The sequence below is a fragment of the Magnolia sinica genome, chromosome 2, assembly GCF_029962835.1.
Source record: "Magnolia sinica isolate HGM2019 chromosome 2, MsV1, whole genome shotgun sequence".
NCBI classification, from domain to species: Eukaryota; Viridiplantae; Streptophyta; class Magnoliopsida; order Magnoliales; family Magnoliaceae; genus Magnolia; species Magnolia sinica.
Window position 1 is genome coordinate 48,573,472 of NC_080574.1, and position 26,990 is coordinate 48,600,461.

At 37.6% G+C, this 26,990-nt stretch overlaps 1 pseudogene; it reads right to left on the bottom strand.

The window, feature by feature from the left end:
- Positions 1-19,422: 19,422 nt before the first annotated feature.
- LOC131225287 (E3 ubiquitin ligase BIG BROTHER-related-like) lies at positions 19,423-20,323 on the bottom strand (annotated as a pseudogene).
- Between the last annotated feature and the right edge of the window lie 6,667 nt (positions 20,324-26,990).

Here is a 26,990-nt window from a genome sequence, read left to right on the forward strand (position 1 = left end):
GGACGGTGGGGATACAAACGTCACAGCTGGCCCCACCGTCCACCTGGATGGTGGCCATAAAACACATACATCACTGTGGCTCCATGTGGGGCCCACCATAATGTTTATATTCCATCCAACCTGTTGATAAGGCCACGTAGGCCTAGATGAAGGGTGAGCACAGATTCCACCCTGATCCAAAACTTCTGTGGGCCCAAAAAGGGTTTCAAAGTTAACGGTTCAATCCCGCTATTTTCAATGATGTGGGCCACCAGAGTCTTAGATCAGGATTATTTTTAGAGTGGGCCCACGTCAGGAGGTGGCCCACCCGATGGATGGGTCAGATGACAGATAAGCATCAAGGTGGGGCCCACGGCTACAGCCATGGGTAGCTATACGTACGCCCGTCCGTCCGCTGGGCGCTGGCGCGCAGGCAGTGCCTGCTGTCCTCCCTGACACAGCAGCGTTGCTGCTGTGTTATGGTTTTATTTTATTTTTTTATTTTTGTTTTTTCATGATTTTCATAGGTAGGGTCCACATCTAAGCAATCCACTCCGTCCAATGGCCCTCCATGGTTCCAGACAAACACAACAAGCCCAATATTGGGCATATTTCAGTGTATAAATAATCAGGGGAGGTTTTAGTGGTGAAAACCACCATTTGATATGGTATGGCCCGCCAGGACCTCGGGTTGACACCATTCTTCGGTTCAACGTCTGAAATGAGGTTAAAAGGGGAATGGACGGCGTGGATTGAAGACATACATCAAGGTGGGGCCTACATAAGTGGGCCACCCCAAAGCTTGGGAAGAAGCTGATATTTGTGTTTCTTTCCAGCAAGCGTCCAGCGTCCCTGGACGCTGGACTTACCATATTTGTTGGAGGTGGGCCTTGCTTAGGTGGGCCACCAAGTGATGGATGGCATGGTACTACACATATAAGGTGGGCCCCACTTATAAATGGTTTGGATAAAATACCTACCCAATGGTGGGGTCCATTCAAGTGGGCCACACAATCTCATTATCATTACAAAAATAAAATAAAATAAAAGAGAGAGGGATAGAGAGTGAGACTCGCGTGATGGAGGGACCACGGCACTATGGGCCCTCCCTTACACTAAATCATACATCAAGTGGGTCCCATTACATGTGGGCCCATTAAAATTAAATCCAACGGTGGAGATCCCTTCTCCACTAAATTAGACGGTCTAGATGACCCTAAATATGCAAGAAAGTAAACATCATGATGGGGTCCATGGAGAATGGCCCCATCATGGAATGATCATGATGATCCAAGTGGGCCATTGGCCACATCTTAGGGTCCAAAGTGAGATTCGAACCATTGATCGGTTGGCCTCACTTGGCCCATCTTAAAAACATCAAAAACTATCCTATCAAAACACCCACCGCTTGATCTTCTTGCTCCCTTGGCTTCCTTAGCTCCTTGTGCTTCTCTTTGATGGAGGAAGATGAGAAATGGATGGTTAAGATGAGAGATCTAAGGATGGAAAGGTGGGCCACACATGTAGCTTGGGAGATATAGGGAGAGGCTCATACATATGGACTTCTCTTGCTTGGATTGGATTTGAAAAAAAATGAATGAGAGAGAGAGTTGTAAAGGGAGAGAGAGAGGGAGTGATGGGTGATGGAGTGATGGATGGGAGAGAGAGGGATGGGAGTGTAAGAGACCTTTTGACTTTTTTGGCAAAAATGGTAAGAGAGGGTATGGGTGGTGTAAGAACTTTTTGACTTTGGGGTTTGCTTGGGAAAGGGTGAAAGGTGATGTGTACTTAACATGATGGGATTGATGAGATTGATTGATTGATGTGACACCTTGTAGAGATTCCCTCGAAATTTACACGTGCGGCGTTTTCCTCGCACCGAACGTTGGCCCACATCTCCCAACCAGGGTATCGCCTCGACGCGCGAGTCGCGGCATCGGAACCGCGGCAACGACGCGGTCGCTAAGGTATAAGCCCTGGGTTGAGTCAAATACCGATTAAGGGTCGAAGGTTGCCGGAATTCGACCGGAAAGACCGCGGAAGCCTATGGAACGGTATGGTCTAGGATACGGGGCTTATAGAATGGGTTCAGGTTTAGGTTATAGGTTTTAGATATAGGTTATAGGTTTAGGTTAAGGTTTAGGTTTAGGTTTAGGTTATAGGTTTTGGGATTTGAGAATGGGTTTGGGTTTGGGTTTAGGTTATAAGTTTTGGTTATAGGTTATAGGTTTAGGTTAAGGTTTAGGTTTATGTTATAGGTTTTAGGATTTGAGAATGGGTTCGGGTTTAGGTTATAGATTTTAGTTTTGGTTTAGGTTATAGGTTTTGATTTATGTTCTAGGTTAACGGTTTAGGTTAAGGTTTAGGTTTAGGTTATAGGTTTTTGGATTTGAGAATAGGTTCAGGTTTAGGCTATAGGTTTTGGTTTTAGTTTAGGTTATAGGTTTTGGTTTAGGTTATAGGTTTTAGGTTTAGGTGTAGGTTTAGGTTTAGGGTATAGGTTATAGGATTTGAGAATGTGTTCGGGTTTAGGATATAGGTTTTGGTTTTGGTTTCGGTTATATGTTTTGATTTAGGTTATAGGTTATAGGTTTAGGTTTTAGGTTTTGGTTTTGGTTTTGATTTATGTTATAGGTTATAGGTTTAGGTCAAGGTTTAGGGAAAGGTAATAGGTTTTGATTTAGGTTATAGGTTATCGGTTTAGGTTTTAGGTTTATGTTTTGGTTTTGATTTAGGTTATAGGTTTAGGTTAAGGTTTAGGTTGTAGGTTTTGGGAGTTGAGAATGGGTTCGGGTTTAGGTTATAGGTTTTGGTTATAGGTTATAGGTTTAGGTTAAGGTTTAGGTTTAGGTTATAGGTTTTGGGATTTGAGAATGGGTTCGGGTTTAGGTTATAGGTTTTGGTTATGGTTATGATTATAGGTTTTCAGATTTGAGAATGGGTTTGGGTTTAGGTTATAAGTTTTGTTTTGGTTTAGGTTTAGGTTATAGGTTTTTTTATTTGAGAATGGGTTATGGTTTAGGTTTAGGAAATCGGGTTCAGGTTCGGGATTGGGTTTAAGTTTGGGTTTTCAAGTTTAGGTTTAGGTTTAGAATAGGGAGTTGAGATTATTATTAGGTGTAGGTTTAGCTTTAGGGAATTGAGTTTAGGTTATAGGTTTAGGGAAAGGTTAGGTTTAGGTTATAGGTTTTGGGATTTGGGAATAGTTTTAGGTTATAAGTATAAGTTTAGGTTAGGTTATAGGTTAAGGTTTAGGGATTTGAGTTTAGGCTATAGGTTTAGGTTTAGGTCTAGGTTTAGGTTTAAGGAATTTAGTTTAGGTTATAGGTTTAGGGAAAGGTTAGGTTTAGGTTATAGGTTTTGGGATTTGAGAATAGTTTTAGGTTATAAGTAGAGATTTAGGTTAGGTTATATGTTAAGGTTTAGGGATTTAAGTTTAGGTTATAGGATTAGGTTTTGGTTTAGGTTTAGGGATTTGAGTTTAGGTTATAGGTTTAGGTTTAGGTTTTAGGTTTAGGCTTAGGTTTAGGTTTAGGTTTGGGTTTAGGGATTTGTGAATGGGTTCGGGTTTAGGTTATAGGTTTTGGTTTTGGTTTAGGTGATAGGTTTTGAGATTTGATAGTGAGTTCAGGTTTAGGTTATAGGTTTTGGTTTTGGTTTAGGTTATAGGTTTTGATTTAGGTTATAGGTTAACGGTTTAGCTTAAGGTTTAGATTTAGGTTATAGGTTTTTAGATTTGAGAATGGGTTCGGGTTTAGGCTATACGTTTTGGTTTTGGTTTTGGTTATAAGTTATGGTTTAGGTAATAGGTTTTAGGTTTAGGTATAGGTTATAGGTTATAGGATTTGAGAATGTGTTCGGGTTTAGGATATAGGTTTTGGTTTTGGTTTTGGTTATATGTTTTGATTTAGGTTATAGGTTATAGGTTTAGGTTTTAGATTTTGGTTTTAGTTTTGATTTAGGTTATAGGTTTAGGTTTAGGTTAAGGTTTAGGGAAAGGTAATAGGTTTTGATTTAGGTTATAGGTTATAGGTTTAGGTTTTGGTTTTGATTTAGGCTATAGGTTATAGGTTTAGGTTATGGTTTAGGTTTTGGTTTAGGTTTAGGTTATAGGTTTTGGGAGTTGGGAAGGGTTTAGGTTTAGGTTATAGGTTATAGGTTTAGGTTAAGGTTTAAGTTTAGGTTAGAGGTTTTGGGATTTAAGAATGGGTTCGGGTTTAGGTTATAGGTTTTGGTTATAGGTTATAGGTTTAAGTTAAGGTTTAGGTTTAGGTTATCGGTTTTAGGATTTAAGAATGGGTTCAGGTTTAGGTTAGAGGTTTTAGTTTTGGTTTAGGTTATAGGTTTTGATTTAGGTTATAGGTTAACGGTTTAGATTAATGTTTAAGTTTAGGTTATAGGTTTTGGGATTTGAGAATGGGTTCGGGTTTAGGCTATAGGTTTTGGTTTAGGTTTAGGTTACAGGTTTTGGTTTAGGTTTTAGGTTTTAGGTTTAGGTTTAGTTTTAGGTTTAGGTTATAGGTTATAGGATTTGAGAATGTGTTCGGGTTTAAGATATAGGTTTTGGTTTTGGTTTTGGTTTTGGTTATATGTTTTGATTTAGGTTATAGGTTATAGGTTTAAGTTTTAGGTTTAGGTTTTGGTTTTGATTTAGGTTATAGGTTATAGGTTTAGGTTAAGGTCTAGGGAAAGGTAATAGGTTTTGATTTAGGTTATAGGTTATAGGTTTAGGTTTTAGGCTTAGGTTTTGGTTTTGATTTAGATTATAGGTTATAGGTTTAAGTTAAGGTTTAGGTTTAGGTTTAGGTTTAGGTTATAGGTTTTGGGAGTTGAGAATGGGTTCAGGTTTAGGTTATAGGTTTTGGTTATAGGTTATAGGTTTAGGTTAAGGTTTAGGTTTAAGTTATAGGTTTTGGGACTTGAGAATAGGTTCGGGTTTAGGTTATAGGTTTTGGTTATAGGTTATAGGTTTAGGTTAAGGTTATAGGTTTTAGGATTTGAGAATGGGTTCGGGTTTAGGCTATCGGTTTTAGTTTTGGTTCAGGTTATAGGTTTTGATTTAGGTTATAGGTTAACGGTTTAGGTTAAGGTTTAGGTTTAGGTTATAGCTTTTTGGATTTGAGAATGGGTTCGGGTTTAGGCTATAAGTTTTGGTTTTGGTTTAGGTTATAGGTTTTAAGTTTAGGTTTAGGTTTAGGTTTAAGTTATAGGTTATAGGATTTGAGAATGTGTTCGGGTTTAGGTTATAGGTTTTGGTTTTGGTTTTGGTTATATGTTTTGATTTAGGTTATAGGTTATAGGTTTAGGTTTTAGGTTTTGGTTTTGGTTTTGATTTAGGTTATAGGTTACAGGTTTAGGTTAAGGTTTAGGGAAAGGTAATAGGTTTTGATTTAGGTTATAGGTTATAGGTTTAGGTTTTAGGTTTAGGTTTTGGTTTTGATTTAGGTTATAAGTTATTGGTTATAGGTTTAGGTTCAGGTTTAGGTTTAGGTTATAAGTTTTGAGAGTTGAGAATGGGTTCGTGTTTTGGTTATAGGTTTTGGTTATAGGTTATAGGTTTAGGTTAAGGTTTAGGTTTAGGTTATAGGTTTTAGGATTTGAGAATGGGTTCGGGTTTAGGTTATAGGTTTTGGTTTTGGTTTAGGTTATAGGTTTTCGGATTTGAGAATGGGTTCGGGTTTAGGTTATAAGTTTTGGTTTTGGTTTTGGTTTAGGTTATAGGTTTTTTTATTTGAGAATGGGTTATGGTTTAGGTTTAGGAAATCGGGTTCAGGTTCGGGATTGGGTTTAAGTTTGGGTTTTCAAGTTTAGGTTTAGGTTTAGGTTAGGGAGATGAGATTAGGATTAGGTGTAGGTTTAGCTTTAGGGAATTGAGTTTAGGTTATAGGTTTAGGGAATGGTTAGGTTTAGGTTATAGGTTTTGGGATTTGGGAATAGTTTTAGGTTATAAGTATAGGTTTAGGTTAGGTTATAGGTTAAGGTTTAGGGATTTGAGTTTAGGCTATAGGTTTAGGTTTAGGTTTAGGTCTAGGTTTAGGTTTAGGAAATTGAGTTTAGGTTATAGGTTTAGGGAAAGGTTAAGTTTTGGTTATAGGTTTTGGTTTCGGTTTAAGTTATTGGTTTTGGGATTTGAGAATGGGTTCGGGTTTAGGCTATAGGTTTTAGTTTTGGTTTAGGTTGTAGGTTTTGATTTAGGTTATAGGTTAACGGTTTAGGTTTAGGTTATAAGTTTTTGGATTTGAGAACGGGTTCGGGTTTAGGCTATAGGTTTTGGTTTTGGTTTAGGTTATAGGTTTTGGTTTACGTTTTAGGTTGTAGGTTATATGTTTAGGTTATAGGTTAAAGGTTAAGCTTTTAGGTCATAGGTTTTGGTTTAGGTTAAGGTTATAGGTTTATGTTAAGGTTTAGATTTAGGATTAGATTATAAGTTAAAGGTTTAGGGAATTGAGAATAGGTTAAGATTTAGGTTTAGGAAATCGGGTTCGGGTTCGGGATCCAGTTTAGTTTTGGGTTTTAAAGTTTAGGTTTAAGTTTAGGTTAGGGAGTTGAGATTAGGATTAAGTATAGGTTTAGGTTTAGGGATTTGAGAATACATTTAGGTTTTAGGTTTAGGTTTAGGTTTTAGGTTATAGGTTAAGGTTTAGGTTTTAGGTTTAGGTTAAGGTTAGGTTATAGGTTATAAGTTTAGGTTATAGGTTATAGGTTAAGGTTTTAGGTCATAGGTTTTGGTTTTGGTTTAGGTTAAGGTTATAGGTTTAGGTTTAGGTTTAGGTTTAGGTTATAAGCTATAGGCTTAGGGAATTGAGAATAGGTTAAGGTTTAGGTTTAGGAAATCGGGTTCGGGTTCGGGTTCGGGATCGGGTTTATGTTTGGGTTTTCAAGTTTAGGTATAGGTTTAGGTTAGGGAGTTGAGATTAGGATTAAGTGTAGGTTTAGGTTTAGGGATTTGAAAATACATTTAGGTTAGGTTTAGGTTTAGGTTTTAGGTTTTAGGTTAAGGTTATAGGTTTAGGTTAAGGTTTAGGTTTAGGTTAAGGTTGAGGTTTAGGTTATAGGTTAAGGTTTTAGGTCATAGGTTTTGGTTTAGGTTAAGGTTAAAGGTATAGGTTAAGGTTTAGGTTTAGGTTTAGGTTTAGGTTAAGGTTTAGGTTTAGGTTATAAGATATAGGTTTAGGGAATTGAGAATACGTTAAGGTTTAGGTTTAAGAAATCGGGTTCAGGTTCGGGATCGGGTTTATGTTTGAGTTTTCAAGTTTAGGTATAGGTTTAGGTTAGGGAGTTGAGATTAGGATTAGGTGTAGGTTTAGGTTTAGGGATTTGAGAATACATTTAGGTTTTAAGTTCAGGTTTAGGTTTTAGCATATAGGTTAAGGTTTAGGTTTAGGTTAAGGTTAAGGTTTAGGTTATAGGTTAAGGTTTTAGGTCATAAGTTTTGGTTTAGGTTAAGGGTATGGTCCCTGCAAATACAGATATAAATATGATCATCCAGCGCAAATGGCCAGGCCCTTCCAATGCTGTCCAAAAAAAATGGACAGCTTCATCATGGTCATAACAACGGTTCCCTCCTTCCATAGACCCTCGCTCATCCGAATAGCTCTGACGCACATCCGGGTCTGCTCCATTAATTTTGAGCAAATACATAAACATGGCCTGTCCAAATGGTCAAGCCCCTCCAATGTTGTCCATAGGAAATGGACAGCTTTGTCATGGTCATAACAGCGGTTCCCACCTTCCAAGGACCCCCGCTCATCCGGATAGCTCTGACGCACATCCGGGTTTGCTCCATTAATTTCGAGCAAATTTAATGGAGCAAATACATAACCACTTGGCCCCAAATACTTACTTTATAAAAGAAAAATTTTCCTATTTTCTCAAATTTTCCATTTCGATCTTTTTTGGGCCAAATCCATATCAATGCATGAGAATCATGCATAAACATGGATTTTAAGCAAAATACATGAGGAAAATTACAACAAAGATATCATGCACACGATATCACATAATGTATTGTTTGATGAACTACACATGTGCATTCTTGACAAGAGACGTACCAGATGCTTAAATCTGAAATATGCATCTCCAACCCTCCCACATGCAACATCCACCTGAAAGAATACGCATAACTGTCATGCTTGAGTAGTCAATACAGGAATGTACAAGTAAAACCATAAAATCAAAGATACTCACTGCATTTTCAGGATCTCCTCTATAATTGACGGTTCATTCTAAAGCCTTTCTCTCTCCTCCTTTACCCGGGCTTGGGACCGGCAATGTAAGGAGTTGCATTAGCAGAGTTAAAAAAGGGCTTAAGCTCCATTTGGTTTTCAAAAAAAAAAAAAATATTTATAAATACTAATGTGATGACCAAATGGAGCCTAAGACTATAAATACGTTTAAATATAGAGTACAAAATTCATTCAATATTTTAAAAAATAAAAAAATAAGTGCCAAATTAGTTCAAAATTAGTTCAAAATGCACACAACACATGTTCAATTATACAGTACCAAATTTGTTCAAATTATTAAATTCTCAAAGCTTCTTTCCCCCATTGCACAAATGATCCTGGACCGGCGTCTCCAAGTGTAGATGCGAACTCATCTTCTTTCTACAAAGGAGCGTGAGGTTGTATAACCTCAGTCAGGACAACAACAAAAGATCCATGCTCCAACGGCTCGTAATGGACAATTACATTTGGATTAACTTCGTGTACTTCACCACGAACAACTACACCACGTTTTCCAAAACTATGCAAGGCGCATCTCTTACCGATATATATAATATCTGGCTACATTTACACATAAAATGGCATTGGTATTGTTAGCGTTTATAATATAATTGTAAGCTTATTATAGAAAAAAATTTATAGTTACATACCGACAATGCCTGAGTAGATTTAGTGGCCGTTGGTGATGAGAGATTTTGAGTATACTGTCTATCTTTCTGCATATCCACCAATGTTTTCTTCATCTCAATTATATCTTGAGTCATACCATCCAATTTTTTCTTCACCTGAGATAACTCTTGAGTTACGCTCGCTTTTTCTTTTGTCACATTCTCTACCTTTGAACGAGCAGGGGATGACTTCTTCAGTCTTACCTTGCTTATTGAGCAACCTAGACCCCGCATTCGCCCTCTATTGTCAGAACCAACCAACTCTAAAATATTGTAAATCAAGTTATTAGGATATTCATAATTACCATAAAACTTAAGTAATTTTTAAATTTTATTAGTACCTCTGTAAGGGCATCATCCATGCCCGTCATCCTAGAAGCAGGATTGCTATTATAGATCTCATCTAGTTTTTCCTATGAAAAAATACAAATGAATGCAATATTATTCAAAGTTATACATAGGCTTTTCATAAGGGTACTAGTTAGTGGTACGAGGGATGCACTTACAGCAAGGTCAGGATATTGGACAACTTTGTCCTTTCTTGTATGGGCTCTTAAGAAGACTTCACATCTACCTATCTCGACATCAGAGGTAAGATTCTTCTCCATCGCCTTTGGCACATTACATATCATTCAAATACACATCATTAATAGATTTAGATGAATGATAATTCAAATTTAAATTCAATTTTAAACTATAATATCTATTTTTAAATACATACCATCTTATGGCGAGCAACAGCCATGTTGTGCCTCCCAAAACACGCAGGTCCTTTTAGTTGAACCTGATTGACATTATTCCTTACGCTTACCCTCTTGAATTCCTTGGTGGTACGTTGATCCACAAAGGCCCTTCAATCCTCCATAGGGATACCTGGGGGGGCAGGACCATCTCTTACAGTAATAGGATCCTTGTTTGTAATATATTTTGCAGTCAATCTTCTCTTGTAATTCCTCCACGCTTCATTGATGCGTTTTGTAACGTAATCAAAACTTGCAGCCCAACTTTGACCCTCAAACTCATAAAACTGTGACAATCTTTTTGTGACCATATGAATTTGTTCATGAGGCACTTGGCGAAAGTTCAGGTATATGATCGGGATATGAGAACGGGTGAGGACACCGACATGCGATGCAAAGTTTCTGTGATCGGAACAGTCCTCATTCGGTTGCCCGAATTCATTCGTCTTTAGGACTTTTTTCCTATCAGGTGGCACAAGTAAAGAGACCCCCCTAGTAATGCCTCTTTTTTTAAAAGAAGAAGAAGCTGACACAATTACATAAAAAGAATAACAGTTATATATACACATCATTGATTACTACCAATATATAAGGAAAAGTAAATTTACATATATAATTAAGGAGAAGTATCTTATTACCTTTGGTGTTGCTTGAATCTGTACTCCCAAGCACCTACGCACCCAATACCTCTGGTTGTGAATCCATGTGCCTATTTCTTCCCTAATATGAAAAGATAAGAAAAGAAAAAAAAACTAATGGGTAAGAAATAATTTAGATCATAGATAGAGTACAAAAAATTCACTATATTATCTAAACCTTGTTTAGATTTCCTCCAATAAATATCATTCTATTACATGCTTAGAAAATACAAATAAATCAGTAGATTCTCTTCGATCATTTTCTTTTCTTTATTTTCTCGACCACAACACTGACATCTTCAGATTCATTAAATATCAACTCATCAACCATTGCTAATAAGGTGAGATCAGGTCTTACATCGGCATTACTTATAGCCTTTAATCGTTCCGATAGAACGCACGTCTCTTCTTCGACAAAAAATTTCTTGGGAACCTCCAAGACCACATGCTAGTCAGGATTTTTTGGATCTCTGGAGTAGAAAACTTGCGTGGCATGCTCTGCAAGAATGAAGGACTCGTCACCGACTTTTTCTGAACTGTAAAGACTAGCCAAATTTACTAATCTCAAATTCACTTCTGCATCAAAAGAAACACCATGATGTGTTACTTTCACCCAATCACACTTAAATAGGATGGGCTTGTACCCTGTTCGGTACTCCAATTAGATAATTCTACGAAGAACTCCGTAGTAAGGTTGATTTTCATCCACTGTATTGATATCCTTAGCACTTAATCGAAAGGTTGTCATACCCTCTGTCCTAACCCCACTGTTTTGGTTCGTTTTATTCTCCTCATAGTCCTTAGTGACAAAGAGGAAACCATTAATACAATATTTATTGTATTGCATAGAAAAAGCTAGAGGTCCTCGCACAACATCTTTAAATTCATTATCGTCAGATTCAATGAACTCTGGTTGCCTCTTCAACCAAGATATGAATTAGTCCTCACTAGGCACCCTGTTGGTCCTCTTATAGCATCGCTGTAAGAAATCTTTGTGCTTCCTGCGTGATATTCGATAACATTGTTATATTGAAATCGCATAAAGTAAGGAACATATATATATATATATATATATATATATATATATATATACACACACACATATATATATATGATCTTATTATGCATACCCTTCCCACTCGTCGTAGCTGGGATGACTCTTCAGCACCCATCTACGAGCATATTCATATTCGATACCCGCTAGGATAACACTTTGACCCGAACCTACTGGACCATCATCGTCATCATTAGGGTCATCATCAACGATATCTTCCAACTTACGTAGTCCTGGAATGATTCTGTTAAACCGTTTTCCAGCTTTTCTAGGAGGCTTGTTTTCTATTTTCCTTTATATTGGTTGCAAAATATAACTGTCTCCTCTTGGATGTACTGCTCTGCAATACAGCCCTCAGGTCATGTCTTGTTACAAACATAGGCCTTGAATGTCTTCATGAACCTGAAAAAGTTAATGATACATTATATATACATGTAAATGTAGATGTTAAACCGATTTATTCTTATTAAGCTCACAGCGTACCTTTCGAATGGATACATCTATCGATAGTATACAGGACCATATATGCAAGCCTTGTAAGCCAAATTGATCGACAAATGCATCATAATGACAAATATCGATGGCGGGCATATAGTCTCAAGCTGACATAACGTCCTAGCCATCCCCTCTCGAGAGTAAGGAGTGTTTGGAGGTCTACGGTTGTCGAGCACAAGGCATTAAAGAAGGTACAAAAGCTTATAATTGTAGGACGAATGACCTTTCTATCCCTGAATGCATGCTGGATGAGAACTGGGAGTAGATGTTGCATCAACACATGGTAAGAATGAGTCTTCATTCCCTTTAAATCCACGAAATCTTCCTTTACGATAGTCCTCCAATTCGCACTAAAACCGATCGGAACACGCAACTCATGCAAAGTCTAGATGAAAAGTTTTTTCTCTTCTTTTCTTAGACAGAAAGGACTTTGTTTCTGAATCACCTTGCCATTGTTCTTTTTCAACCCTAGACGCTTCTTAATTCCTAATTGTTTCAGGTCCCTGCATGCATTAGCATAATCCTTGGTTTTGCCAAGCGTGTTTAACATCAAGGCAACAAGGATTTCACATATATTTTTCTCAATATGCATGACATCAAGGTTGTGACGCACGGGAATATCCTTCCAATACTCCAGATCAAATAATATAGACCGTTTGAAAAACCACGGTGATTCAACATCATCCCCTAGCTCTTGTCGGCCTCCATTAATACCCCTTATATTACTCTTCCCAGTCTTCCCCCACTACATATTCAAGTTCGCGGTTTGTCTTTTGACCTCAATCCCATCCAGACTGATCGGTTGATGTCGTATCTCCACCTTCTGGTTGAACGTGCTAGCACTTGTGTCCTTCCTAGCCTGTTCTGACATTGGCAACCATCGTCTGTGGCCCATATAAATATGTTTCTTTCCATATTGGAGTCGCAAAGAATCTGCATTAGGACCACATACAGGACAACCATACTTACCCTTTATCCTACAACCAGAAACGTTACCATATGCTGGAAAGTCATGGATTGTCCAAAGCAGAATGGCACGCATGTTAAATTTGTTTTCATGGTATGCATCGAACGTCGCCCTTCTCGCCATAACTTTTGCAATTCAATCAATGGCTGTAAATAAACGTCAATATCCTTTCTCGGTTGTCGCGGTCCCTCAATGAGCAAAGTCAACATAGTAAACTGAGGTTTCATGCAAAGCTTTGGTGGAAGGTTGTACGTCACACACATAACGGGCCATGAACTATACGACATACTGAAAGTGCCGAATGGGTTAAACCCATCTGTAGCCAAACCCAATCGAACATTGCGAGGCTTAGCTGAAAAATCTGTATACTTGTCATCAAGATTCTTTCATGCAATAGAATCAGCCGGATGCTCCATCTTTTCATGTTGAAATTTCCTGGTTGAGTGCCAAGACATTTCTTTCGCCAACCATGGCACACTGAACATTCTTTGTAGCCTTGGTGTTAATGGAAAATACCTTAACACCTTCTTAGGTATTGTAGATTATTTTTTCTCAAAATCCATTTCAGTCTTGTACCTAGAAGTTTTATAATTTGGACAAATGGTTTTCATCTTTTTCTCTCTCCAATATAAGATGCAGTCATTTGGATAAGCATGGATTTTCACATAATCAAGACCCAACTTTGTAATGATCTTCTTCGCTTGGTAGGTATTAGTTGGGGCCTTCTTACCGGAAGCTAACACCTTCTTTAGTAGTTGAAGGAGCTCTGCAAAGATTTTTTCACTCCATCCATGATTCACCTTTAATTTGAAAAGTTGTACAATGAAAGTCAGCATGGTGAAATCTTGGGCCCCAAGGTATAGCTCAGCCATTACGTCTCGTAGATTTGCTTCAAACTCATTAGTTTCATTTTCCCCAAAGACGCCTTCAACTATAGGGGTCACATTGGGCTCATCCTGTATAACTTTATCTAGGTTATTATCACCAAGTTCTTAAACGATCGCGTTGTGAACCTCATTTAAGTTCGAGACACTATGGTATTGTTGGGAACTTGATTCACGTACAGTACACTTAAGTGATACATGCTCCTCATGCATGTTCCAAACCCTATAGCTTGGGTTGAATCCATTTTTCATTAGATGTATTTCCATATCATCATAAGAATTGAAAAACGTGTACATCTGCAAGTGGTGCATGGACAAGGAACGAATTCTCTACCAGGAAGGTTTTCTTGTGCAAACTTTGAAAAATTTCTGATTCCAGAAAGAAAACGTGGGTCTGGGAAACTTAGTGTCATCCACTCCCTATTCATTACAGCCAAATCTCGATTAACCAACGGGTCCATTTTCAACCTACACCTTACAAAAAATTAAAGTTGGAAATTAACCTGATGCACCATCCTCCTCAAAAGTTAGAAATGAAGGAAGTGCTATCAGATGATTGGACCCATACAGATATTATCTACCAAATACAATGTATTAAGGAGTTTACAATCATTGTATTTTTACAATAAATTAATAATGTAATTTATAAGTAAAATCTTAAACCACTTGCATAGATGAAAAGTCTCGCATGCAATTCTAATATATCAAGCTAAATGATGGATCGTACCAGTTAAAGACTTCACCACACAAGGGCAATGGAATGCTTACAAAGACGTAGGATGAAGAAACCACACAAATATCAGCTCTATCCAAAATTTCTTCAACCCACATTAAGTTTTAATGGTCAATTACCACTGTTTCCTGTGCATCCAATCCATTCATATAGTATTGACTCATCACGATAAAAAAAACTACCCAAAAATTGTATTATTCCAAGACTGAAGTGGACCATACGGTGTATATTTAGAATTTTTAGGTATAATTTTATAAGTAGCCAGACTAGGAGTTGAAACTGCCTGATTTTTCGAATAAAAGCCAAACATGTTTACCCCCGAGCTAGTAAAAGAAACCCAAGGTACCCAGGTAGGGTACCTAAGCATGTTCCAATTTTCTCTCTTCTTCCTTTCTATTACATCATCACACCCTTCTTTTCTTTTTCTTTTTTCTATCAGGACTCATTATAATAGGCCAATAGTCTTACCATCCAACGCGAACAAAAAATAAATCATCCGCAGTTATAGACACTGAGAGAGATTCTTTTAAGGATTTTCATTTAAAAGGTTTATAACTCTGTAGGGGCCGTTTGGATGCCTTTTACTTTTGTAAACTGTAAAAAAGTCAATGTAGGGCTGAAAGTCGGGTCAGATTGGTCAGGTGCATACATGCTAATATTTTTTTATTAAATTAATCCGTTGTATTTCAATACCCATCTTATTTTTTATACTTATGATTTTATTAATTACATATTCATTTATTTATAGTAAAAAAGCTTCATTTTTTCTAAACAAACAAGGTAAAATACAGGACAACTACTCCTTTAGAAGTTATGTTGTGTAGCATGCAATTTATTTGGGAGAGAGAAATCTGACATACTTTGTTAGCTCAAGTCATCTGAAATGGCATGGACCAATGAGACCCTATGAGGTCAGGAAGGGCTCATATATTTATAGATCGCCATTACAAGTAATTGGGAGATGGAGAGATTCAATATAATTACAGCACGCCTGAAGCCAAATCATTTTATATAGTTGGGGATACAAGGAAGAAATCCGGATAGAAAATATTTAGAGTGGAGAATTATCAAAAAAATAAAAATAAAAATTCTTCCTATTAAGAATATCAATATTGAGACATAAGAATTTCATGTGCCTTCAAGAAAGACAATCCGCACTCAATTATAATTTATATATCGATCGGGTTTGGGCAACGTGATACCTCAACCTGAGCCAGACCCAAGTTTTATCAAGTTGGTGTTTATATACCCAAGCTTGAGACCAAACCCAATACATCTTGCCTGAGCCCAACCTAATGTCAGGACTTTCAGCCCTAGTTATAAGAAAGTGAGTTAGGATGATGCAGTAGCTAATAAGTTCTCCAGCTACACTAAAGGGATGCCCTAAAACCCTCTCTTCATCATTTTTTTAATATAATATATTTTATATCTGGCAAGGCTTTAGATGGCACTGGTATAGCAATGTGGCGGCTACTGGTTAGTGCCCTGTGAGGCAGACCATCTTGTAGGTATTTTGGACCACACCATAGGAAAACAGTAGTAATTGAATGTCCACCATTAAAAACCTCCAGCCCACTATAATGTTTGGTTGACATCTGACTTGTTGATTAGGTCTTAAGGACTTAATGAAGGGAAAAAACAAATATCAATTTGATCCAAAACTTTTAAGGCAGCCAAGTTTAATTATAATGGTGGGCATTCAATTAACATTGTTTCATGTCATATGGGTCACTTGAGATTTACACCAGTGTTTAAAAATCAGTTTTCAGGGCGTCCTATTTGCAATGCATTTCTGGCATTGTATTAGGTTTATACGGTTTCGCATTGGCCAATATGAACCATACTAGACAGGCCAATACAGTTCGCATTGGCCCTCAGCAGTAACCATCAACCCATCAGACGGGCCATACCCAAAAATCCCCTCAATACAAGCCCTCCCATTGCAGCAGTGGTCTGTATTCAGCTTTAATGGTGGGCATTCAATCACCACAGTGGTGAAATCCCACGGCATGCGTGTGTAGGGTATGTGTGCGTGTGGCGTGAGTGTGTGGGGGTGTGTAAAAAAAATCACCACAGATTTCAGAAATAAAGAGAGAGAGAGAGAGAGAGAGAAACTTATCCTCCTTTTTCTTCTCCTTCTCCTTCTTCTTCTCCTTCTTGCGGTGAAAGGGGGTTTTGACAACAGAGATAGGGGAATGCGGCCAATAAACAGGGAGAGAGGGTGAGGGAGAGCGGGAGATCGAGAGAGGGCAGTGGAAAGAGAGGCTGAGTGCGAGAGAGAGATGGAGAGAGACATGGAGAGATGGGTTTTCGTCTGCCTGCGCATGGGAGAATATGGCAGACGGAAAGGTTTTGAGGGCCTTTTGGAAGAGGATTGTGTACTGAGTAACGCAGTACGCTTAAGCGTACTGACTAAACTCTGTGGGTCCCACAGCCATTCGTGAATTTTATCCACTCCGTCCATACATTTTAGAAGATAATTTTAGGTCTTTAGCCTAAAAATGAAGCATATCCAAAGCTCAAATGGACCACACCACTGGAAACAGTGTGAATTCAACATCTACCATTGAAAATTTCGTGGGGGCCATAGCAGTTTTAGATCAATATGATATTTGTGCTTTCACTTCTTCCATGTCTTTGTGATATTATGAACAGGTTGGATGACAAATGACCATCACTGCAGGCCATAAAAATGTTTCAACGGTGGAAATCATTATTCCCACAGTTTCCTATGGTGTGTATCCACTTGAGTTTTAGATATACCTCAATTTTGGTATCAACCACTTAAATGATCTGAAAAAATGGATGGATGGAGTGGATACGACAATTGCATTCATGGTGGGCCCATTTGAGTATACTTAGTACGATAAGAGCGTACAGCTCAGTACGTAACTCCATTAAGGGAGTTTCTGAAAGGGCACGTGACGGACGGCCCTTTGGGAGTTATTTTTAGGACCGTGGGGCCCACTGGATATGTATTTTATATATCCACTGTCCATTAATTTTACATTATTATTTTAAACATTAATACAAAAAACGAGTCGGAACGAATCTGTAAGGAAACCACACAACATATTAACAGTAGATATTTAAATTTTATTATTTCTTATGGTGTGGTCCACTTAAACATTTAATTTATATAATTTTTGAGCTCATCCCCTAAAATTATATATCAGGATTAATGGACGACTTAGATGACCCCATGGAGCCCCATAAGCACCATCTATGTTTAATACCGTTTAGGAGAGGAGTTACGCTTTAGCTACAGATCAGCTAGGATTTAGCTACGGATTAAATCCGTAGCTAAATTTGCAACGGATTTAATCTGTAGGTAAATGCTTTCAACTTCCACAGCATTTGCTCGATTTTTTTGGTAGTGACTATTTATCTGGATCTATGAAAGAACCAAAAAAGAGAGATCATGACCATCTAGTTCCCTAGAAAGCATGAAACAACTCACAATGCCATTCCCTTAAAACCATGAAAGAACTAAAACTAATCAACCAAAAAAAAAAATTTGAAGAACCACTCTAGCACAGGCAACCCCCCTTCTTTGAAGAAACTAATGACAGATTCAGTTTCAAATATGGTAGCTCATCCTTAATGAATGAATATCATATTCCTTATGCAACAATATCTACAAAAATCTTATTAGAGTTGCTTGTTGTCACAAACCCTTGGCTAGGTAAAGTGTGCTATATAAAACCATCCTTGTAATAACCTTCTTCTTGGTTTTTGTACCCTTTTGCTGCTGGTATGAGTACCAGCTAATGTTAGCTACCCATACCAACAACTGTCAACTAATATTATTTCTAATCAAGGGATTCAAAGAGCCATGAAAAAGATTAAAGACATTAAGAAAAAGATGTTTTCAACTACTTTTATCAAGCCAGAGTGCCTCAATAGTGCCTTTGCTTTGCCTTTCAATACAGTGGAGATGGTTGAAATGAAAAAGAAAGAAAATAAATAAATAAAATCAAAACTCCAAACAATGAGATCTGAAAGGAAAACAGATCTAGGTGAACAACACTTGTCAAAGATCCAGGCCATTCATTAAGAAGGGTGCATTGTAAAATAGAATACAGCAGCATACACTACGGATTCCAAAAAGAACATACTGTAATGGAAGAAAACTCTAGCATACCCAACTGATCAAAAAATTAAAAAGAAAAAGAAAATTAATGAAAAATAATGATGAACATGTGAATCAAGTGTTTAAGAGTGGAGGTCATTGAACCAACTCCTTTTCTACTCATTTGATTTTGCAATTTGGAGGACCCTAAAACTCTTTTGCATCAACTTGTCCTAGCTAAAAACCATAGCTGTTATCAAAATTGGCTTCTATAATGATAGAGGCCGGATGCTCTAGAAGGAATATCACCAAAGGGTGCTTTGAATAATCCAGCGGGCTATGTTGTCTGATGGAATTTGCAGTCATAAGATGTGAAGACTTTGAAAAAGGCTGCCAAAAGTGATAGATGATAGATGGAGTAGGATCTAAAGGAAACTGAAAGTTTTCATAAAGAATCTGGTTCCCATGCATCATCTACCTCTCATATACCAATCTCCCATATAAGAATATACTCAATTAATTAATACGCATGCACCAACATTGATCATGGACTAGTTGCAAATGAAAGGTTAGCAAATATGAGAAGCATATGAGAAATAGTTGCATGTTGAACACATTGAATATGCAAATTTTAGCATGATAAATTTATCATGGTCGATAACTTCAAATCACCCACACAATCAAAAGCTTATCTTAAGACCATAGCAGCTAGTAAATTCCTTCAATCTCATGCTGTCAATAAATTTTAGTTTTTTAAAATCGCTATTTAGATAAAATTACATGCTCCATTCCATTGTTATTCATTCATCATTTTGATTAAAAAAATTGAGACCCATATTTTGAACTGCAATTGTACATAACAATTGGAAGTTGAAAGAGGCCCAAATATAACAATGATAATACTTTGAATTGAGTGGGCCCCCAAATAAATAGACTAGTCTCCACAAATTGAATAGATTGGATTATCCTATAGATCAACTGGCGAGCTTTTCCCATGCTGTAATCCATTTAGAAGTCATCAGATAGGATAGATAAGACAACCCAATTGGTGATATCATCTACAAGGCCCGACCACAGTAGAACCCATCCCACAAATGGTTCAGGTGCTAATGGTGTCCAATGCAAGTGTAGTGCAGCAGCCATGGAAATTCATGCCATGCAATCCAACCAGATTTTGCCTAATTTAAAATACCATAGCTTGAGTGAACTCACAATCATTGATGCCAGCAAGGGTCATCAAGCGAACAACAACTTCTCGCTCCTCTGCATCCTGAAGGGCCCTCGCATATGCCTCATCACTATCAAACGTTGACGGGTCGATCTCCACACCCAATTCATCCTCACTCGGGGCTTGTCCATGCACATCGAATTTATCTTCACCATCATCAATGCTCCCAGCATCATTCCCATCATCATTCAGATCATCACCAGCTTCATCTTCATAAACATAACTACCACTATCAGAACTTCCATAATCGCTTCCATCACTGCCATTCATTCTAAGCATCATATACGCCCTTTCCTGTCCTATAAGCAACCAAACCCAATCAACAAAAAAGACAAAGAATGAAAGGACCTGATTTAAGAAAACCCAAACCCTAAACAGAATAACGGATTGAACCTGTTCTTGAAGTGTACGGGCGAGGGCCAGATCGGCATCAACTTAGCTGAGGTTGGTGAAGGGCGCACAGGAAGGCTGTTGAGATGAGGGGATGGATTTGGGTTCCGGTTCGGACTCGGAGTTATGGTTAGGGTTTTCTTTGTTGGGTTTGTTGCCATGGTTAGATTCTTTGGCGTTCTCCATGTAGATAAGAAAAGAGAGAAGAGAACCCTAAAGCTTGGATCAGAGAAAGAGATCGAAGGAGATGTGGGTTAGGGAACGGAGAGAGAGAGCGAGAGAGGGAGATATTTGGGATTTAGGGTTTTTTTGGGCGCAGCTCTGTTTTTTAGCGCGCGCCCAAATTTAGGTCGTGATCAGTCCGGGCTCTGTGGGCCCTACCATGATACATGTCAAACATCTACCCTATCAGTCAGATGCACCATCCCATGGTGGGCCCAGGGATTAAAAATCAAATCAATCTATTACTTATGTGAGCCACACCACATACAAAAGTTGAGAGGGGTTACCCTCCATTAAAACATTCATAATTATTTTTTAGGCCCATTGAGATGTGGTTCACAAATCCAACCCATCCATTATGTGTGTGCCACTTGGATGAGGGATCATATCAAGTTTCAAATGCATCCAAATTTCAGGTGGGGCCCACCAAGTGCTTTTATATGTTTTAGGCATGTCTTCACATGATTTTAGATGGTATGGCCCACCGGAGTTCCGTATATGGTTGATTTTTGGGATATCCCATAATTTAAAGGGGACCCATCAAATGCACGATGTTGATGTTTGACGCATGTCATGGTGGGGCCCACACAGCTTGACCTCATGGGGACGACATAGATTAAACACAAAGGTCAAGCTGTGAACATGTGTCAAACATCAACATCGTGCATTTGATGGGCCCCCTTTAAATTATGGGATATCCTAAAAATCAGCCGTATACGGAACTTAGGTGGGCCATACCATCTAAAATCATATGAAGAAATGCCTAAAACATATAAAAGCACTTGGTGGGGCCCACCTGAAATTTTTATGCATTTGAAACTTGGTCTGACTCCTCATTCAAGTGGGACACACATAATGGATGGGCTAGATTTGTGAACCACATCTCGGTGGGCCTAACAAATGATTATGAATATTTTAATGGAGGGTAACCCCTCTTTTTGGGATCAAGCCATAAAATGATCAGTAAAAATGGATGAATGGATAGGATGAAACAGATACATCATGGTGGGGCCCACAGAGCATCAACCACCAACCACGGGGCCCACAGAGCATCATCCAACATGTTCATAATATCAAAAAAATATGAATGAAGGGAAAACACAAACATCAGCCTAAATGTGCGTCACACCACATAATATAATGGAGGGGTTTCCTTAGAACATTCATAATCATATATTGGGTTTGCCTAAATGTGATTCACATATCCAACCCACTCATTATGTGTGTCCCACTTGGATGAGGGGTCAAACCAATTTTCAACTGCATCCATGTCTGTATTAACTTATAAACAGGTTGGATCTCAAATAAACATCGCGGCTGGCCCTAAGAAGGTTTCAATAGTGGGTGTCACTATCCCACTCTTTTCTATGGTGGGTCCACTTGAACTTTGGATTTGCCCCGTCAGTCAGATGCACCATTCCATGGTGGGCCACGACCTTAAAAATAATCATTTATTGGGCCCACCTAGATGTGGTACATAGATCCAGCCCATTCATTATGTGTCCCACTTGGATGAAACACATACATCATGGTGGGACCTATAGAGCACCGACCAACATCCACCAAGTTTTGTGGGCCCCACTATGATGTATTTGTTATATCCACACCGTCCATCCATTTTGAGATATCATTTTACGTCATGAGCCAAAGAATGAGGCAGATAAAAATCTGTAGTGGACCCCACCACAGAAATCTTAGGTGCACCACACCACATGAAATCAATAGTAATTGGATATCCATCATTAAAATCCTCTTAAGGCTTACTGTACTGTTTATTTGACATATAATATGTTAATTAGGTCATACAGGGCCAGATGAAGGGAAAAAATAAAAATCAGCTTGATCCAAAACTTTTATGGCCCTAAAATGGTATGACATCCAATATTGTACTGTTTATATTTTTTTAGATGTCTTCACATAGTTTTAAATGGTAATCAACACCTGAGTTTCGTATACGGATGATTTTTGAGATAACTCATAAGCTAAAGGGGAGACATCAAATGCACGGTGTTGATGTTCGACACACATCATGATGGGCCTATTTTACATGTCTGGTCCATTCACTATATTTTACTGATCATTAACCTTAACTTAACTAGTTACTCGCCTCGATCATACTACATATGAGAAAGATATTGGGCAAACACGATTGGTCAACAATTTAAGTGAATTTTGATTTAAACATCTGAAGTTATGTACTCTTTATGTCCGGACTGATTAGATTGTCCAAATAGTTAAAGGTTGTTCATAATATCAAAATTATATAAATGAATAGAAAACACAAACATCAGCTTGATCCAAAATTTCTATGGCCTCCAAGAAATTTTAAATGGTAGAGGTTTAATCACACTATTTCCTGCGGTGTGGTCCACTTGAGCTTTGGATATGCTTCCTTTTTGTTCTTTAGACCTCAAATTATCTGTTAACATGGATGAATGGAGTGGATAAAATAAATAAATAACAGTGAACCCCACAGAGTTTACTCTAGTAAAGGTAACGAGTAACTCACTTAAATGTAGTGGAGAAAGGTTTCCTTAAAACATTCATAATCATATATTGGGCCTGCCTAAATGTAATTCACATATCCAACCCACTTGGATGAGGGGTTAGACCAAGTTTCAACCGCATCCAAAACTCATGTGGGCCCCACCAAGTACTTTTATATTTTTTCGAATGTCTTCACATAGTTTTAAATGGTATGGCCCACTTGAGTTTCATTTACCGATGATTTTTGAGATATCTCATAACCTAAATGGGACACATCAAATCCACGGTGTTGATGTTCGACACACATCATGATGGGGCCCACAAAACTTACTAACATCAATTCTTAGGTTCTCACGAGGTCAGTAAGTTGGGTCACAATTTTAACCAGAATATTTGGCCCATTTTACATGTCTAGTTCATTCACTCTATTTTACTGATCAATACTCTCAATTTGACTAGTTACTCGCCTCAATCATGCTACATATGAGAAAGATATTGGGCATACAAGATTGATCAACAATTTCAGCAAAATTTGATTTAAACATTTGAAGTTATTTACTCTTCAATTTGAACTAATTAGATTGTCCAAAAATGATTAAAGGTTCAATTAGTGGATGTGCCTAATAATTTAGTAATTTTATTGTTCACAAATAAATTTAACATTTTTTTTCAAAATGTACATTTTTTTTACTCCTTTAACTAAATATCATTTTCATTATAAATAAATTTAACATTTTTTTACAAAATTTATTTTTCTTTTTTAAAATATATATTTTTTTTTACAATTTTTCACAATTTTGTTTAATTTTTTAAATTTTCTTTTTCAAAATATCATTTTTTTAATCTCACTTTTGTTATCTAACTTTTCAATTTTTCTTGTCAAAATACAAAATTTAGTTTTCTTTTTAAAAATATATATTTTTTTACAATTTGTCAGTTTTTTCATAATTTTGTTTAATTTTTTAAATTTTCTTTTTCAAAATATCATTTTTTAAATCTCACTTTTGTTATGTAACTTTTAATTTTTCTTGTGAAAATACAAAATCTAGTTTTCCTTTTTAATTTTTTTTTTTTTTTTTTTTTACAATTTATCAATTTTTTCTCAATTTTGTTTAATTTTTTAATTTTCTTTTTCAAAATACCATTTTTTTATCAATTTTTTTTTTTTCAAAATTATCAACATTATTCAAAGTTCTTAATTTTTTTTTCAAAATCTAGATTTTATAAAATTACAGTTTTTTTTTTCAAAAATTTAAATTTTCTTCAACATTGTTATTATTATTTTTCTAAGCTTCTCAACTAATTTTTTTTTCGAAATTCATAATTTTTTTGAGCTTCTTAAATTTTGACCTAAGCATTAGAGATGGTCTTTGATAGTCTCTAATAGAGACGGTCTTTGACAGGGCTATGAGACGGTTTAGGACCGTCTCTAATAGAGATGGCCTTTGACAGTCTCCAATAGAGACGATCTTTGCCGGGGCTATAAGACGGCTAAGGACCGTCTCTAATAGAGACGGTCTTTGACGGTCTCAAATTACAAGTAAAAGACAGCCAATGACTATCTCAAATGACTGCATATAAGATGGTTAAGGACCGTCTCTAATGCGGATGGCCAATGACCGTCTCAAATGACCCATATAAGACGGTCAACGACCGTCTTAAATGATTTGTGGACGTTCAAATTTTTAAGACAATATTAAGGACGGTCAGGGGCCATCTAAAATTTTAGAGACGGTTTGCGGCCATCTCTAAAGCATCTTTAAACCAAGCAATTTTAGAGACGATCCAGAACCGTCTCTAAATCTGTCATTTTTTTCCATTTTTCATGTAGTGTGGTTGCTGCTCCTTTCTCACCCCATCCAAATTACCACCTATAAGTTTGACCTAGTCCTAAATAGCATCTCTTTGACCTAGTGAATCTTGGATCTTTGCCTTCATAGCAGCCCTGACAATAACTTTATCCCTGGTCCCTTCAAGCTATTTGATTTCTCGAAGCAACTGCTTATCCTTGACTAAGGTGTTGCTCTCATGTTGCATGCAATAGTGCAAACTAGCAATAAGATCATTAAGCTCTTCCTCTGAAGAGCATAAGCCTGCAACTGCTTATCCTCGACTAAGGTGTTGCTCTCATGTTGCATGTAGTAGTGCAAACTAGCAATAAGATCATTAAGCTCTTCCTCTGAAGAGCATAAGCCCACACCCTTCTCTTTGGTAGTGTTGCTTAGACTACGGAGCTTGCCCAGAGCAATTTGAAGCAATTCCAATTCCTTTCTCATCTCATAAAAAATTATTTTGTACCATTTATCCTCCGCAGTTAACGACTTCAGTTGTGAAATCACAGCTGCTCGATCTGACTTTTTCGACCATAATCAGATCATCTATTCCATCCTTCTATCCCTTCATTAAAAAAATTCAGTCATTCCTTCCTTAAAAAATAGAAAAGATGGCCAGCACAATCCAGCCGCAGGTTCCTAAGTTGTCATAGGACAACTATGAAAAGTGGTGCATCCAAATGAAGGCATTGTTCGGGTCGCAAGAACTATGGGAGATCGTCACCGATGGGTATGTAGAATGCACTATGGAGGAAGAAGCCGCCTTCACCAACGAAGAAAAAACCGCTCTCAAAAATCAAAGAAAGAAAGACAACAAGGCTTTGTTCCTCCTCCATCAAGGGTTGGATAAATCAACCTTTGAAAAGATTGCCAAAGTGACATCAAGCAAGCAAGCTTGGGATACCCTTGGCACCATCTTCAAGGGTATTGATCGAGTGAAGCGAGTTCGCCTTCAAACACTAAGAGCCGAGTTCGAAGCGGCGCACATGAAGGAAGGTGAAAGTATATCTAACTACTTCTCACATCTAATTGTTATTATTAACAATTTAAAAAGAAATGGTGAAAAAGTTGAAGACATACATATCATTGAAAAGGCACTACGATCTCTCATAGCCAAGTTTGAGCACGTGGTTGTGGCGATCGAAGAATCAAAGGACCTTGAAAAATTGTCCATTGAAGAACTAATGGGATCATTGCAAGTGCATAAGTAACAAATGTAAAAGAATGCTAGTTCAATGCTTGAACATGCCTTAGAGTCTAAGTTGACTCTAAATGAACAAAAGAATGGCCATACACAACGAGGCGGCCGTGGCACTAGTAATCGTGCAAGAGGCAGAGGGCATGGATATCATCCAAGCCATCAACAAAATCAACAAAAGTTTACCAGTTTCCATGGAAGAGGAAATGGTAGAGGCCGGGTTATATGTGGTCGAGGAAATACAAAAAATGTTCAATGCCACAATTGTAAGAAATTTGGCCATTATGCCTCTGAGTGTTGGAGCAAAGTGGATTAAGATGAACGATCCAACTATGCTGAAGCATCACACCATGAACAAGAAAACTCCACACTCCTCGCATAAGAAAAGGCATGCGAACGGCCAGATGTGTGGAATCTCGACACGGGTGCAAGCAACCACATGAGTGGTAACAAAGAACTGTTCATGGAACTCACAGAAGGAGTTCGTGGCGACGTGAGTTTTGGCGACTCATCAAAGGTACCCGTGATATGCAAAGGAAAAATTAAAATCTATCAGAAGAATAATGAGCCAAATTACATCTCTAATGTGTATTACGTACTAAACATGAAAAATAACATCCTCAGTATCGGCCAACTCCTTGAGAAGGGATATGTCGTACACATGGAGAACTATTCTCACTCTATAAGAGATGCTTAAAGGAGACTTGTGGCTCAAGTCCAAATGGTGAAGAATCGCATGTTTCTCCTCCATATAAACATAAAGGCTGAGAAGTGTTTTTATGGACTCGTGAAGAATGATTCATGGAGATGGCATCTTCGCTTTGGGCATCTCCATTTCAGTGGCCTTAAACTCTTATCATCATCAATCATGGTGCATGGTTTGTCAGCTATTGAAGCTCCAGAACATGTATATGAGGCGTGCACACTCGACAAGCAACAAAGGAACTCCTTTCCAAGTGGAATATCTAGAAGAGCAAAGGTACCACTTCAGTTGGTTCACACTGATATTTGCGGACCACTAGAAACACCATCTCTTGGAGGTAATAAATACTTTATTACATTTATTAATGATTTCAGTAGAAAACTTTGGGTGTATTGCATTATAGAAAAATCTTCCGCTTTCACTATCTTAAAAAAATTTTAAACTCGTGTTGAAGTTGAAAGTCGTCACAAAATTA